Raw genomic sequence first — 16,397 nt, 5'->3', positions numbered from 1 at the left:
GGTATTCTGTTTTTGGCTGTGGCCTTCTTGTTTTGCCTTCTGACATCTGGGGCAAGAAAAGACTGAGGATATGACGTCGGTCATGCGCTTTTATACCCTGACGCTCTGATGTCAGATCTAAGCGCCCATGACCGACGTCAGCCTAATACTTTGGTATTCGGGCCGACCGAGGACAGCGGACTACCCATAAGTAAGGACTGCAGCAATGTGGATCTTCGAACATCTACATTTATGGTAGGTACAAAACTGTACTTTGGGGAACATTTATTCTTGCCTCAGCCGATGTCAGAACAAATTGAGAAAGTTAATAATTGTTTGTCTTGTGGTAAACAAATACCTCATAAGGACTTCCATTCTCTCTGCCTTCCTTGCCTGGGCCCAGACCATGACGTCTCGGCCTGTGCTGCCTGTGCCTGCTTTAATAAGCGCACTCTCAGGCGCCGGGCAGAATTTGCCCAGGACTTTTTCGTTGAATCTTTTGCGTATATCATGCCGTCGGATCAACCGACTACCCAATCTGCTAAAAAACGCAAGGACCGGGACCGACATCCTCGGTCCGCGTCCACTACCGATGCTACTCCCAAACCCTCTGCTAGTGCTCCGGTTCCTTCGGAAGTGGTAAATCTACCGCTCCAGGCCGACGACACAGCGTTAACACGACCTTCGGTCTCGGAGATCTCTCCGGTGCCGGTTGTTGATTTCCCTCCGGAAACCAAAGTTCTGGATCTACCCGACACCATTTCTGTGGACAAGATTACGCCTGCACGTGGGGCTGCTAGGCCTCCTGTATCCATGTCCATCAAGGCCTTTGCGCGTGCTAAGGCCGCCAGTCAGGCCAAGGCCCATCCTAGACCTACTGCCCAGGTCCCTTCTTCTGATAAGCAGATCATGTCTCTGGCTGCTGACCTTATTTCCCTTATCAGGGGGTCTCAGCCTCATCCGGAGAGGGGTTCTCAGCCACCTGCAGAGAAAAGGCCCAGAACTGAGCAGACAGACGACCTCTCTTCGGATGAAGCCTCTGGGGATTCTGAACATTCTGATACCCAAGAAGAATCCTTCCAGGCCTACGAGGACTCTAATGCTGAGGAATCAATTCCCTCTGCCTCCCCTCCAGAGGATTTCTCATTTGGTGAAGTCCTGTATTCCATGAGGGAACATTTTCAATGGCAGGGTCAGGAATTCTCTGACTCCAGGAAAAGGCTTCGTACCTTCCTCAAGCTTCCCCAGCACAGGCCTTTAGCTATTCCACCTGTTATGGATGTTTTGGATGATGTTTTCTCTGACTCCAGTGCTAACCCAGATTCTCTTCCTCCGGCTCCTGTCAAGCCGGACAGATATTATAGGGTCCCTGACACTCACAAGCACCTTTTTAAGGCCCACTCTGTGGATCTATAAACTATTTCACAGGGCCCCAAGGGAGTGGCTACCTCCTCTGCCAAAAACCCACTGCCAGCAGACAGGGAAGCAAGGTCCCTGGAGAGATGGGGCAAAAAAGTATATACTTTTACTACCCTGGCCATGAGGTCACTAAATTGCCTTTTTCACATGTTTCAGTACCAGGATTTTCTCCTTGATGATTTACAGAAAAAGTTAGCCTCTCCTGAGCCTATTGATAAAAAGGCATTGCAGGATCATATACATAACACTCAGCAGGTTAATAACCATTTTCTTCAGTGTGGTTATGATGCACTGGAAACTTCATGTAGGGCAGCTATGACTGGGGCTGTGATACGTAGACATGCTTGGTTAAAGGATCAGTCTTTGCCTGACCATGTTAAAGTAAAGTTACTTGATGTACCTTTGGAAAAACAGAAGCATTTTGGTGCTAATGCACAAGATGTATTGAAATCCATAGAGGAAAAAGCAAAGTCAGTACAGACAGTCAAGGATTTCCTTCAGGTTCAGCCACCCAGATTCAGCAGAAACTGGCCCTCAAAGAATTGGTCCTTCCCCGGCTCAGACAAGTTTCAAAGGGGAAAAAGCAGATGTGCCCAAGGTAGAGGGCAATACCTAGGATCTTACAGGGGACGCCAATGGCAACCTCCAAATCAAAGAAGTGGTACAGACAGTTCAGCTGCACCACAAGGACAATAGCAATGACTTGATTTTCATTCCGCCTACAAAGGTTCAAAGAGAAGCACCCTTGGGCGGAAAATTATCCTTATTCTCACAAAACTGGCATATCTTAACCAAGGACAACTGGATTCTGGATTTGATAGACAAAGGTTACAGATTCCACTTCCACACATTACTAATAAGACAAGGCATGCCAAACCTGCCACATCATCAAAGGACAGAGGCACTCTCTCAAGTTTCCAAGCTGTTAAGTATAAAAGCAATAGAAAGGGTTCCTCCTCAGGAGCAAGGCCAGGGATTTTATTCAAGGCTGTTCCTTGTTCCAAGAAAAGAAAACAAATGGAGACCCATACTGGACTTGTCATCTCTAAACACTTTTCTCATAGTGCCAAAGTTCAAAATGCTGACGTTGCAGCAACTCCTTCCCATGCTGGGCAAGGGGTCTTGGCTGGTCACTCTGGACCTCAAGGAGGCATACCTGCATGTCCCAATCAGACAAAGCTGCAGAAGGTACCTCAGATTTCTTGCAGAGACAGAGCATTATCAATTCTCAGCATTGCCGTTTGGCTTATCTACTGCGCCCAGAGTGTTCACGAAATGCCTGGCATCAGTAGTGGCACACTGCAGACTGCAGGGGATTCAAATATACCCCTACTTGGACGACTGCCTCATACAAGCAGACAACAAACAAACCTTAAAAGAAAATTTGGACTATGTCATGCATCTACTGCAGGCCTTGGGATACACGGTCAACATTCAGAAGTCAAAACTACTGCCATCCCAACAGATTATCTTCTTAGAAGCCAAACTGGACACAGAAAACCAAATGGCCTACCTCACAGAGGAAAAACAGCAGCATTTACCAGAGTACTTCAAAGGCCTAGCAAAACTCTCCCAGCTGACTGCAAGGAAAATCCTGCAGGCCCTGGGGTTCATGGCATCTTGCATCCTTCTGATACCTTTGGCAAGACTTCATATGAGAAAGCTGCAATGGTATTTAAAAAACTTATGGTCTCAACACAGCCAAAGCCTAGAGGACATAATCCCACTTATTCCATGTCTGCAAAAAGAATTTTTATGGTGGGCTCAAGCCAGTCAGCAAAACAAAGGCATGTCTTTCAACAGATCTCAAGCAGGCCAAATGATTACAACAGACACCTCAGACCATGGATGGGGGACGCACATGGAGGACAGATGCATTCAAGGTCAATGGACCCCAAAGGAAAGACATCTGCACATAAACCAAAAGGAAATGTTGGCAGTGATACATGCAATCGAGACTTTCGAAAAATCACTACAACAAGGACATTTACTGATAAGGACAGACAACACCACTGTCATGTGGTACATAAACAAGCAGGGAGGCACTCATTCTTATCCCCTCTGCAGACTAACAATGCTTCCCTGGGAAAAATCTCTGAGCCTGAAGATACATTTACAATCCCAGTTTGTACCAGGCAAGGACAATGTACTGGTGGACAACCTGAGCAGAAATTTCATGGATCCACACGAATGGATGCTGCATCCTCACATTTTCTCTCAACTGACAAAGACATGGGGAAGACCGGATGTAGATCTTTTCGCTTCCCACTTAAATCATCACCTGAAAAAGTTCTGCACAAGGACTCACCATCCTCTAGCCTGGAAGACGGATGCTCTCTCCTTCAGCTGGAATTCTCTAAAAATTTATGCATTCCCTCCTCTGCCTCTGCTGACCAAGGTGATACTGAAGATCAAAGCAGAATAACCAACAGGTATTTTGATAGCTCCAGACTGGCCAAGGCAGCACTGGTACCCATTGCTATTGACCATAACTCGGACCAAACCATGGCCTCTGACCCTATGGCCCCTGCTCCTAACACAACACAATTACAGGACTGTACATCAAGACCTGAAATCATTACATCTGACACCTGCAGGCTAACATGATTTCTCCACCTAACTCTCTATCAAAATCGGTTCAAGAAATCCTGCTGGAAGCACGCAGACCTTCCACAAGAAAAACATATTCAGCCAAATGGAAGAGATTCAGCATCTGGAATGCCAACAGGGGTCAGGACACAGCATTACCGAGTATACCTCAGATTTTAGAATACTTGGCAGAACTACTTCATACTGGACTTTCATACTCTTCAATAAAGATTCATGCCTCAGCAATCTCAGCAAAATACAACTGTGACCCTCCAGTGTTTTCTCATCCATTGCTAAGACAGTTTCTAAGAGGAATAAAGAATATCAAACCACCCAGAAAACAGCCAGTACCTGCATGGGACCTCAATTATGTGTTGGAAAAATTAACTCTTCCTCCATTTGAGCCAGCAGCAAGTTCAGAAATGCAATTTCTTTCATGGAAGACGGCCTTCTTATTGGCAGTCACATCTGCAAGAAGAGTTTTGGAGATACAGACACTCATGGCAGTGCCCCCTTCCTCATTTTTCATCAAGACAGAGTTTCTCTAAGAACCAATCCTACATTCATGCCCAAAGTTATTTCCAGGGTGTCTCTAAATCAAGCTATTCATCTGCCTGCATTCTTCCCCAGTCCTCAAAATAGGGGGAAAAGCTACTGCACACTTTGGACATACACAGACAACTACGTTACTACTTGGACAGAACTAAAGCCACCAGAAAGTCTGACCAACTGTTTGTAGCCTATGCTGCTGGAGTGCAAGGAAAAGCAATCTCCAAACAAACAATTTCAAAATGGATTGGACATTGCATCAGATTCTGCTATTCTTTCCATGGAAAAGGTGTGCCAGCCAATATTAGGCCACATTCCACCAGAGCTATGGCCACTTCCACAGCTTTCCTAAGAGGAGTGGCAACAAAGGACATTTTAGAGGCTGCTACATGGAGCTCTGTGCATACATTTACCAAGCACTACAACCTGCCCTTATATTCCAGATCCCGAGCAGCCTTTGCTTCGGCAGTCCTGCAGGGGATTTTAGCTTCACCATCCTTATCTTAGTTCCATCCACCCCAGCTTGGCTATGGTATTCAACCCATATGTTATGACTGCAGTTGCATTCTTGAAGGACATAGTACAGTTTTGTACCTACCATAAATGTAGATGTCCGATAGATATGCAACTGCAGTCGGATTTTCCCTCCCTCCTACCCCTCTGTATCCTTCTTTTGGGTCCCTACCCCTTTTCCCATTAGCTGGGGGTATTCCTATGGTGTATCTGTTTATTACTGTTGTGCATGTTTGGGATTATTTTTATCCATTTACCAAATTTAGCCTTCCTAGGAGGGCACCTGGCATCTGGGGCAAGAAACACTGAAGAAGATGGCGTCGGCCGATGCCTTTATACTCCAGCCGTGGCGACGTCGGAGAGGAGGCGACACCAGCCGACGCCGGACCCAGACTTTGGAATTCGGCCGACCGAGGGCTGCCTGAGGCAGGACAACCCGTATGTTATGACTGCAGTTGCATATCTATCGGACATCTACATTTATGGTAGGTACAAAACTGTACTTTTTCTGCTCAGCCTCCTCTTTGCTTTCTTCGTCCTTTTTTAGCTTCATGCCATGGCTAGTCTTAAAAAGGCCCTTGTGGTCATCAGCCTAGTAAATACCTATGAACCTATGAGAGTGTGAGTAGTATAATGCATGATGGAATGGGGGAAGTACATCCCAACCTGGGAAATTTTGTTGCCAGGCAGTAAATATATCTGTGGTGTTAGTCCTAATGGTTACTATCGATGGACTTTACATCTTATAGACCTGTTGTTATAATAAATGAGCAAATTTCATGTGCAAACCCTGAAAAGGGAAGGGGCTGTCCTGTAGAACAGATAATCAAGCCACATTCTAAGCCCATGTTTTTCTGGCATTCTTCATGTGAAGAACTTCCTTCCTTTTGTTTGTTTCCTGTGGCTGACTGTATGGTCTGATGTACTATAATTCTAAATCTAGCCACAGGCTGTCTTTTCTTTTTAGTTTTCTGTTTGCCAGTAGCTGTGAATGAAACCCAGTCAGACAAACCTGATTCAGTGAACCAGCACCGCCTATTATTTTTTTAATGGGTGTAAAGCTCCTATATACTTCCAGTGTAGTGGATTCATAGGTTTATAGGTTCTTACTAAGCTTATGGCCATGGAGACCATAGAGACACTGAGTCACATCCCCCAATCCTTGTGGGAGACAAAAGTATCCATCATTAAGTAGGTTCCCCCTGCATATTCCAGATGAAAATTTGAAATCACTTACACAGTGATCCAAAATGGTTTTAAAAGTTGCTAGGAAGAACCTCTGCTTGTTATTCAAGGGCTACCTGTTTCAGAGATGGAGGATATATAGGATTAGGTGTCTGTCATGCCATCAGGGGGTATTGATGTTATAGTATAGGTTTAGGTATTTATAGCAGGTGTTAGCTTTGCCAGTAGTTTTGTTTAGATAAAGGAGCTTAAAGAATGTGGGGTTATTCATAGCATGAAGACTAAACAGCATTCACCTCCTGTATGGCACTATGAAGATGGACAGGGCTTTTAGTCTTTCACAGTAGTTGAGATATAGAGTTCTAAGACCTTTTTGGTGAAGAAACACTGAGGTCTCTTGAGTTGTTTTATGTGCTTAGTGAGGTACATGCCAAAGGAGTAATTATATTCAATGACTGACAGAACAAGGAAAGAATATAGCGGGACTGTAACTTAAATGGACCTTACTTTTAAACAAAAAAAATCTTTATTAAATTGTCACATATGACACAGGCAATCTTACAGTTGAATACATGAAAGACAAACCACATTAACAAAATGTTAGTTGTAAACTATGCATCACAGACCCCGTTGAGACAACTGTAGTTGCAAACATTGTACATTGCTTGTAATATATCCAATCATTGTCAATCAAGTATTAAATAGCTCATTCAAAACCTGCCTTCTTTTAAACCTCATTCCACCTCTGCAGATAATGTTCCCACATTTTCCATTTTTTTCCTATGTAGTTTGCTCCTTCCCTTTTCTAAACATCTTAATTCCAGTCACTTTGTCTCTGTTACTACATTCACTACTTCTGGTAAAGTTGGTTTAGAATTTGATTTCCATTTTCAAGTAATTGTTTTTTTGGCAGCCACCATAATTAGACTCAGCAAGGCCTTACTGTGTCAAGGCAGTTCCTATTCTGTATCATAGCTCAAAAAGATCATCTTCTTAGTTACACCAGTTTGCTCACCCAATATCTCTGACAGAGCAGTCTGCAGGGAATCTTTAAAGTCTGCCAACTCATTATACTCCCAGAAAATGTGTTCCCAGTTACCTCTTTTGTCCCCATCACACATTCAACATTTGCTGTCTATCTGATGAAAAATTCTTTGGGAGTCTACTTGGGGTATAAAAATACTTATGTAAACACTTCCAAGCAAAAATCCTAAATCTTCTAAACTTTGTTGCATTTAGGGGAGATGTACATATATCCCCCATTGTCTCTTTGTGAATAGCTTAGTCTATAGTCTGTCTTTCCAATCCTTTCTAAACTCCCCTGATTGATTCTTATAGTTGTCATGCAATATTTTATATGCTCTACTAATTATTCCTTTTTAATGGCAGCTTCTGTTCTAGACTCTATTAAGAACGTCTATACTCTGATATCAATCCTTGTTAGGGAAGGCAATCTATAACCTGCAGTCCAAATAAATTCTTAGCATCTTCATTCTATTACCTTTCTGTTTGTAGTCATTTGCTCCCAATACCTTGGGTTTGCCTGTTTTCTCCAGTAAATCCCAGCCCCCTCTTGCCTATTGTCTGTATCCCTAATTGCAGTCATCCCTATTGGCAGAATCTCTTTTATCCATTCTTGTGCTGGCTTAGTTCTTAAAATACTTTCTGCTAATTTGTGAAGATAATATTCTGTATAATTATTGTCATTCTCCTTAAGGGTCTGCATACAAAATCCCAGTCTCTTCTTGTTGTTTGAGCTTCTCCCCTGTATCATCATCATCATCACTTTCTACTTTGAATTATGGTTTTCTGCCTGTGCTGTCTATAAGAGCCTTAATGGTGCTGCTGTAAAATTCACCTTCAAATTGGATAATGCTAGTCCACCTTGTTCTATTGGAAGAATCAGCTTGTCCCACTTGACCCTTGCCATCTTCCCCTCCCAGATAAAATCATTTAGCTCAATTTTAATTGCTATCCTTAACTTCTTATCTGGTTGAGAAAAATATGCCTGACTTGTGTATAAAACTAAAGGGTCTAAAATCATTTTAACTGCTTATATCTTATTATCCATATCAGTATAACAAAGCTTCTAGTTTCTCCGTTTTTGTATTATCGTCTGTTTTAGTTTATTGTAATATCATCTGCAAATAGAGCCAGCTTTTCTTGACTGTCATACTAGTTATATCCTTAAATTTCTGAGTCCCTTATTTTCTTTGCCAATGGTTCTAAATATAATGCAGACAACAAAAGGGAAAGAGGACAACCCTGCCTGGTTCCTCTACACAAGCAGCAATTATCAGAGAGGACCCCATCCACTTTAAGTTTCACCTTCGATTCCTCATATATACTCCTAATCAACCTTATAATTTTATCAGGAAAAGCAACTACTTCCATTGCCCTGTTCATAAAGTCCCATCTTACTCTTTCAAATGCTCTCTCTGCATCAATGTCCACCAGCAGTAGTGGTATTTTCTTACATTCTGCTTCCCGCTGGATCATCACTGTTCTTTTAAGTTGTCAAGTGTTGGAGTCCCCTCCACAAAACTACACTGATTCATATCTGTCAATTTTGGCAACATCTTTGCCAGTCTTTTAGCCATTATAGATATAAACACTTTGTAGTCATGGTCTAGAATTGAAATTGGACTTTATGAAGCTGGATCTAATTGGTCTTTACCAGTTTTAGGGATTACAGTCACCGCATCTTTCTTCCAGGATGTTGGTGCTTTTCCTTTTAAAATGCTGTTAAAACCTTCCAGACCATTATCACTTTCTTTCCTTCTAGCTTTCAAACTTCTGTCTATTCCTTTAGGCTTCCCTGTAGATTGGTTATACATAACTGTTTTTATTTTATCTCCTCCTAGCCTACTGTTAATAATTGAGCCTCATCTACCTCTAAGCTTGACATATTTAATTTTTCCACAAATATTTCCATGTGTCCTTTTTTATTTTTACATTTCTCTGCTTTATACAGATTTTCATAACATTTCCTAAATATTTCTAATATCTGTACAGGACATCTGGTTATTTTCCTTTTATAGGCTCACTAAACTTGGCAGCAACCCTTTCTTCTTTCTTTTGCCTGAACTGTTGTGCTAAATGCTTTTGTGCTCTGAAGCGATTGTCAAAAAACAGTTGCTTAACAGCAGTCTTTCTAAACTCATGCATATTATTCAGGTAATCCCTTATTTTTTCTTTAGCACTTTGCAGTTGCACTTCTTCTAGTTTTGTGAGATCCCCCTTATTTTGCAGTACTTTAATCTTTGTCAATCCCTATAAATAATTATAGTTACTTCTTAAACATATCTCTTTTTCTTTTCTTTCTGCCCTATTTTAAATTCCACTTTAATTTTTCCTCACTTCCTAGGTACATTTTCTGAAAAAGTTTCTATCTTCCCTAATAACTCCTGAATAAGTTCCACTATCCATTCCTTAAATGTCTCTCTGTTTAACAGATGGGTGGGGAAGCACAAGTGTCTCTTTTTTATTTCATTATCCTGCATTTCTGTTTTAGTTAGTATTGGTGTGTTATCTGAAATCATTATTGGATGCATATGAAAACTTTCAAGTTAAATGCCTGTGTTCTTGTGAAATATAATTTCTGTCTAGCCTAGCCCAGTTTTTGGACCTTGGGGAATAATATGTATATTCTCTCTAGTCTGAGCTTCTGCTACTGAATTCACATCTTCCATACCAAATATTTTCATAAATTTCTTCAAATGTCTACCCTCTTTTTTATAATTTCCCTTCTAGGTCCCCCAGGTACATCCTCATTTTGTAAATCAAATTCTAGTCCCCACTGTAAGTAATATTCGTTGCTGAATGCTGATTATTTTTCCCAGAATTTTCTTAAGCTCCATTGTAGCAGTTTTAGCTGGGATATAAATACATGCCAGCATAATCCTCCCCCTTCTCAGTAGCCCCTTAGTACTACAACTCAAGGATTATTATCTTTTTTCCCCATATTCTATCACTTTTGGAGCTCGCTAGCAAATAATATAAGTACTTCCCTTTTCCTTTGTCTCAGGTATTCCACTGAATAACCGTCCTGAATAAAATTCACAAGTTCTCTCCAAATCTGTCTTTTGTAGCATAGCTATTTGCACTCTGCATTTCTTAATACAGTTCACTACTCTTTCTTTTTTGTGTAGACCTGTGCAACTTTTCATGTTCAAAGATAATATGTAAAGTGTTGATTTATGGTAAGAAGTTATTATTCCCGCCTGCTATGTATAACAGTTTTCTTTTAAAATGTCTAGGTTCAGCTTTTCTGTTATATGCATACACTAATGTTTGGCAGTTTTACCTTTTATACAGTGTTTTGTTTTTTGTTATAACCATTTGAGGCTATATCACTTTATACAAGACTTTTTGTTTTAATGAAAACTCTCAAACAAAAAAATCAAGCACACCCACTGAACACCCCCATAGCTTGTTAACTTAATACAAACATACAAAACTATGTACAGCTTCAAATAACGAAGTTTAACCCTCCCAATAGAAACAGTTGCCTCACACTGAAGCATGCACTAACAGGCTTTGATTGACCTATAATTAAGGTTATCCATTCTAAGATGCATGGTACAGACTGTTTTTCTATTTACGGTGTCTGCATGGTACAACCTATGCTTCTACTTTCACCAAGTGTTGTTTGTGTTTATCTTATCTTTATTCCTCTCCCAGATGTAGAAAACAGATTGAATGTTTTCAGAAAATGTCATATTTTACCCACTGAAAGAAAAAAATTCTGTTTTTATTGCCCTCTTATCAGCTTGTCTCCATGAGATGACAGTAACATAGTTGCCTTCAGCTACAAGCTTATCATGTTGCATTGTGAACATTTATTTGCTAAAAGAAAACTTTCCTTAAATTCAGTATTTTCTTATTTACTTGCTTCCATTAAAACTTTTAGATCAAGCCAAGGGCCTTAATCCAGTCATTCCTCTATGCAAAATTAAGACAAAGTATGTCAATTTTACTTGTATATCATGATCTGTTTACTTTTCCAACCCGTTCCTTCTCAAAATAACCCAAGGTTACAGCCTATTTTCTTAAACTTGCTTTTATCCAAGCTTCTTTCTCCTCTTTTTACATTGCAGTGCCTACATTTCTTAAAACTAGAGGAAAGAAAGAAGAAGAAAACAATGGCACCTATTTACTGTACTATCCCTATAAAAGTAATGTCTTTTGGCTTTTTTTGGTTAGGGGTCGCCACAGTGGAACTCCAGCCTGCTAATGATTGGCAGTGGATTTTTACGGTACCGAGTTGCCAGCCCGACCCCTAACCTTCAAAGAAGCCACACCCATTCACGCACACATCTACCTGCATGTCTTTATATGTCACTCGACCATGGGGAAGACATGCAGACTCCACACAGAAGGCGCTTCAGCAGAGAGTCAAACGGGAGAACCTCTTGCTGTGAGGCGACAACGCTAACCACTGCACCACCGCGGCCACTTACTGTATCATCCCTATGAAATAAGAAAATAACGTAAAATGCTTTACTATGTAATATGCAGTATATGTCATGATTTATAAAAATACTATTAAGAACAAAAATTGTTTTACTTACAGTTACCTCTTTCCTTGCTCTTCCCCTCTTCGTAATGTTCTTCCAAACATTAATGACATGAAGTAGGGCATATGCTTTGGGGTCCCCTACAAGTTTAATAAAGTCAAAAAAGTCAAAAATTTCCATTTTTTTCTTGTTTCAGCCATATTTCACAGTGACTGATGCTTTGTAATCCCACATTTATTCATTAATTTCCAAATTGCTGGTTTTCTTTCCATTGATCTCCATTTCCCAACTCCAGTCTCTGTTTCATTTCCACTGTACTCCTGGTTCTTCTAGTTAACTCCTGTGCTTTTTAGTGCCTTTTAAACATTTTTCTTTTGAACACTGATAAATGTTAAATGTTTCACTGGCAAAGTTTGTCTATGAACTTTATTATCAGAAGAAAAAGAAACAGAGTCCTGTTCTGTTTGCTAGCTAATTTTTTGTTGGACAAACTTTTGTATTTCCTGTTTAACATTTTCTGCATCAAAAAATGACTTAGATCCTACCAGAAAAAAAAAATTCTGGAGATAGCTGGATACTGTAACTTGAATTTCGCACCTGCTTCTCAACATTCCCAGATTGTTGATGTGATGTTTTGAGGTATTGCCAGTTGTACCAAGAGAAGTAAGACAGTGAATGAGTGGCATATGCCAGCATGGCTGGCTGAAGGTTTGTAAATAATCTTATGTCATTTGACTGCTACATTGATTTGTACAGATGCTTGTATTAAAAATGTATGTGTAACAGCTGCTTATGTTAAAAATGCTGCAATAGAATCTTAACAGAATGAATGTGTATTGTGCCAGAGTCAAGTGACTAAATATGATGTTATTTTATAACCAGCTGAAGGACAGAACTCTGGCAGCAGCAGTTTATTATTTATTTTTGTTTTTCTTTGGAATCTGTTATAAAAGATCAATGTCAGCTATCACAGTTCGGTAATTCAGTTGTTAGTTGTACAGCTCAGTCAATGTGTAGATCATCATCTTGCCTCATGAAAGTGAGCATCTTAGCAGTACATCTTGCCTTGCTGTATTAATTAAGTTAGATAGGGAACAGTTCTTCTTTACACAGTCAGGAATTACAGTGAGACTAGCTAAGTAGTGTTTTTTTGTCCATCTGCTTGATTCTGTCCAGCTGGTTATTTTTATTTCTCCCATGATTAAAACTATTTATTGCATTTAGATATTTAATATTCTAATGTTTTCTGTTTTATTATTTATTATTAAATATTTTTATACCTTTCATTGTGGATGGTCTTTTAGAGATTACCTTTATCTTGAGAGTACTTGTGCTTGTTTTAGTGGCACCTTGGCCACTCCAAAAAGCCTTGTCGCTTGGGTTACACTCTACTATTGATATTAGCATTGATTTTACTCAGTATAATTGGATACGTTTGTAAGAGCCTGATAGTAACTGGCTGGTGGCAGCATTGTTACCTTGTTGTCTGGGCATAAGGGGCACAGCTAGTAAATCTGTACCAACCTTTCCCAGGAGTGTGTGTGAGTGTTAAAATGAAATACCCAGGTGTGGGGGTGTCAGTTACTTAGAACTGGGACACAGTGCTCCAAAGTGAGCCTTGTTTGGGATCTGGAGAGACAAAGTCCGGTCCCAGGTCTGGGGGCATGTTTCTGGTGTACTGTTGGGGAATAATGTTCTTGATGCAAAGAGCTGCATTGGAAAATACTGTGTAAATCATTGTTGCTTTTAGTGATCATCTCTCACTGGTGTCAGTGGTGAAGACTGAGGCTCCTTGATTACTGGCCCGGGTAAAGAGGACTCATCACAGTTGAAATAAAAATAAATTTACTTCTCTTCTGGGTGGTGTACAGTGAGTAGTCATTTTTCCACACACACTGTAAATACTCCAAACTTTAGTATTTTGTCCATTTTGTCCTTCTGCCACAGTTTTATCAGAATCAACTCTTTCTGTTGGTAGGATTTCATCTTTACCATTAGAGTTATTGGCTGCTTTCTCATGGCCAGATTTGGAGCATACACACAATGCACCCTTTCACATAATAGCTCCTGCTGTGGAATGACAAAAACAGGAAACTGTTGCAAAACACAAAATCTCCAAGCTGGAACAGTAGGATGAACCACTCCACAGTAAATAAGTTCACCAATTCAGGCCAAATTGAATAAAACCAATACTGGAGTTTATTGAATAAATATAATAAACAAACAAATGATAAGCGCTTTCGTCCTGACCACTTCAGAACTTCATCAGATAGAAAATTCAATCACACAGTACATTTTTATAGTGCAGACTACCTAATTAAAAAATATCACCAACAATTAATACATTATTTAGAATGACAGACCCCCTTAAAGGAAAATACATATAAAAACTGTGTTGTATGTATAACACATACAATCTATATAAAATGTAATAAATATATTATAAAAACTTTCATTGTAATGTAAAAACATAAATGTAAATATAAGAATAGTGTATAGTGTTTAAAATACATAAATAATGGATAAATAGTTAAAATATGTTATCTTTCCAGGGCCTTCAGTTTTAAAAGGGAACTAATGGAGATGTGTTAATTTAAGCCTGGCCAACTAGATGCATTAAGACACAGTTGCCAGTAAAGCTCCCTCTTTTCTAGCAAAAGTGACCAGGCACCACCTCGAGGTTCCGTTTTTATATTGTCAATAATGATAGAAATAAAAGAATGACCAATGTTTTCCATTATGTGCTTACTGAGCGCATTAGTGTCTTTTTTGATTTTATGTCATACAAGTGCTCATAAATCCATTTTTTTAATTTACGGTCTGGTTTTCCAATATAAAAACAGCTGCAACAATTACATAGAGCACAGTAAATAATCCTTTCAGACCCACAATTGTATTTTTGATGGGAGTCTTACTTCAGTGTTGTTTATCAGGAAGGTGTTTCCCTCCTTAATGTGTTTACGGTAGTTACACATTGTTCTTTCCTTTTGGTTTCATCTCAAAAATATTCTGTAATACTAGTCATTCTTTTCATTTTACCATTATTGACAATATAAAAACAGAAGCTCGAGGTGGTGCCTGGTCACTTTTGCTAGAAAATAGGGAGCTTTACTGGCAACTGCGTCTTAATGCATCTAGTTGGCCAGGCTTAAATGAACACATCTCCATTAGTTCCCTTTTAAAATTGAAGGACCTGGAAAGATAACATTTTAACTATTTATCCATTATTTATGCATTTAAACACTATTTATGCAGTATTCTTATATTTACATTTATGTTTTTACATTACAATGAAAGTTTTTATAATATATTTATTACATTTTATATAGATTGTATGTGTTATACATACAACACAGTTTTTATATGTATTTTCCTTTAAGGGGGTCTGTCATTCTAAATAATGTATTAATTGTTGGTGATATTTTTAATTAGGTAATCTGCACTATAAAAATGTATTGGGTGATTGAATTTACTATCTGATGAAGTTCTGAAGTGGTCAGGACGAAAGTGCTTATCATTTGTTTGTTTATTATATTTATTCAATAAACTCCAGTATTGGTTTTATTGAATTTGGCCTGAATTGGTGAACTTATTTACTGTGGAGTGGTTCATCCTACTGTTCCAGCTTGGCATTTTTGTGTTTTGTTCCTGCTGTGGAATACCAGTCCAGTTGCTTGTCTGTGCTTTCATAAAATTAATACAGTTGGTTCCTTCCAGTTTCTGTTTACAGCAGAAAATCTCAGGTTTTCTCTATGTGCTCTGTCCTGTAATTCTACCATTTTTTTAAACATCTCTTCTTTAGCAGTCTCATACTTAGCTAGCCTTCTCTTCATTTTGACCTCTGATTTTTGCAGTTTTACCAGCTCATTTGGATATATTTTTCCAGCTTTTGTTGTTTGAGGTGATATACTCCTTCACTGTTTCATTCATTTTAATCATCTCTAAGCATATTTGGCTTATTTTTTCCTCTGGATTACTGAAGGTCATGTCTTGTACCACTGGAGATTGAACTGCTTTTTGCTGACAGCTGCAGGATTCTTCCCACATAGTGTTTTCATCTCACCTTTTGTTACTGATTTTCTTTCAGGTTCTCTAACATTCTCCTTTGCTGGCATCCAATCAGTGCACTTACTAGCCAGTAACTAAAATTTACCCAAAAAGACAAATTTATTGGCTCTGTTTTCTGAGTTGCTGATTTCACATGGGGAGAGCTGAGATTAAGCTATTACTCAGTGTGCAATCATCTTGGAAATCTTCCAGGGTATTCTGTTGTCCATTGTCACTGTGACAGCAGCTCTTAGAGAGAGAGCCAGACAGCCAGAAACCGACAGATTCTTGCTAGGAGATATTGCAACTCTGATTACTGTTTTTCTCTAGCATCATTTTTCTTTTAGATAAAGTATGTTAAACCAGAGTATTGTTTTATGCACTTATAACAGATTGTTACGAATATGAAACAATGTGACACTTATTCTCACATGTGCACACAGTATTTTATGTTGACTTGAGATGAACCATCATTTTTTGGGACATAGTGCTTGAAAAGGCTAGTAACAAATAAGTGTACAAGGAAATCAAGGGGTCCGACAGACCATATGTTCAGAAGTACCTTTTTAATATCTGCTGTTACGGATGGCACTTCCT

At 39.4% G+C, this 16,397-nt stretch overlaps 1 protein-coding gene across 1 annotated transcript in view; it reads left to right on the top strand.

Moving 5' to 3' along the window:
- OBSCN (obscurin, cytoskeletal calmodulin and titin-interacting RhoGEF) overlaps positions 1-16,397 on the top strand; it is a 4,979,884-nt gene that overhangs the window by 4,298,338 nt on the left and 665,149 nt on the right. The window lies entirely within an intron of this gene.

This window comes from Protopterus annectens, chromosome 3.part0 (genome assembly GCF_019279795.1).
Source record: "Protopterus annectens isolate FY-2018-M chromosome 3.part0, PAN1.0, whole genome shotgun sequence".
In the NCBI taxonomy this organism is placed as follows: domain Eukaryota; kingdom Metazoa; phylum Chordata; order Ceratodontiformes; family Protopteridae; genus Protopterus; species Protopterus annectens.
Note: the sequence above shows the minus strand (reverse complement) of the source record. Positions and strands in the feature narration are given on the sequence as shown.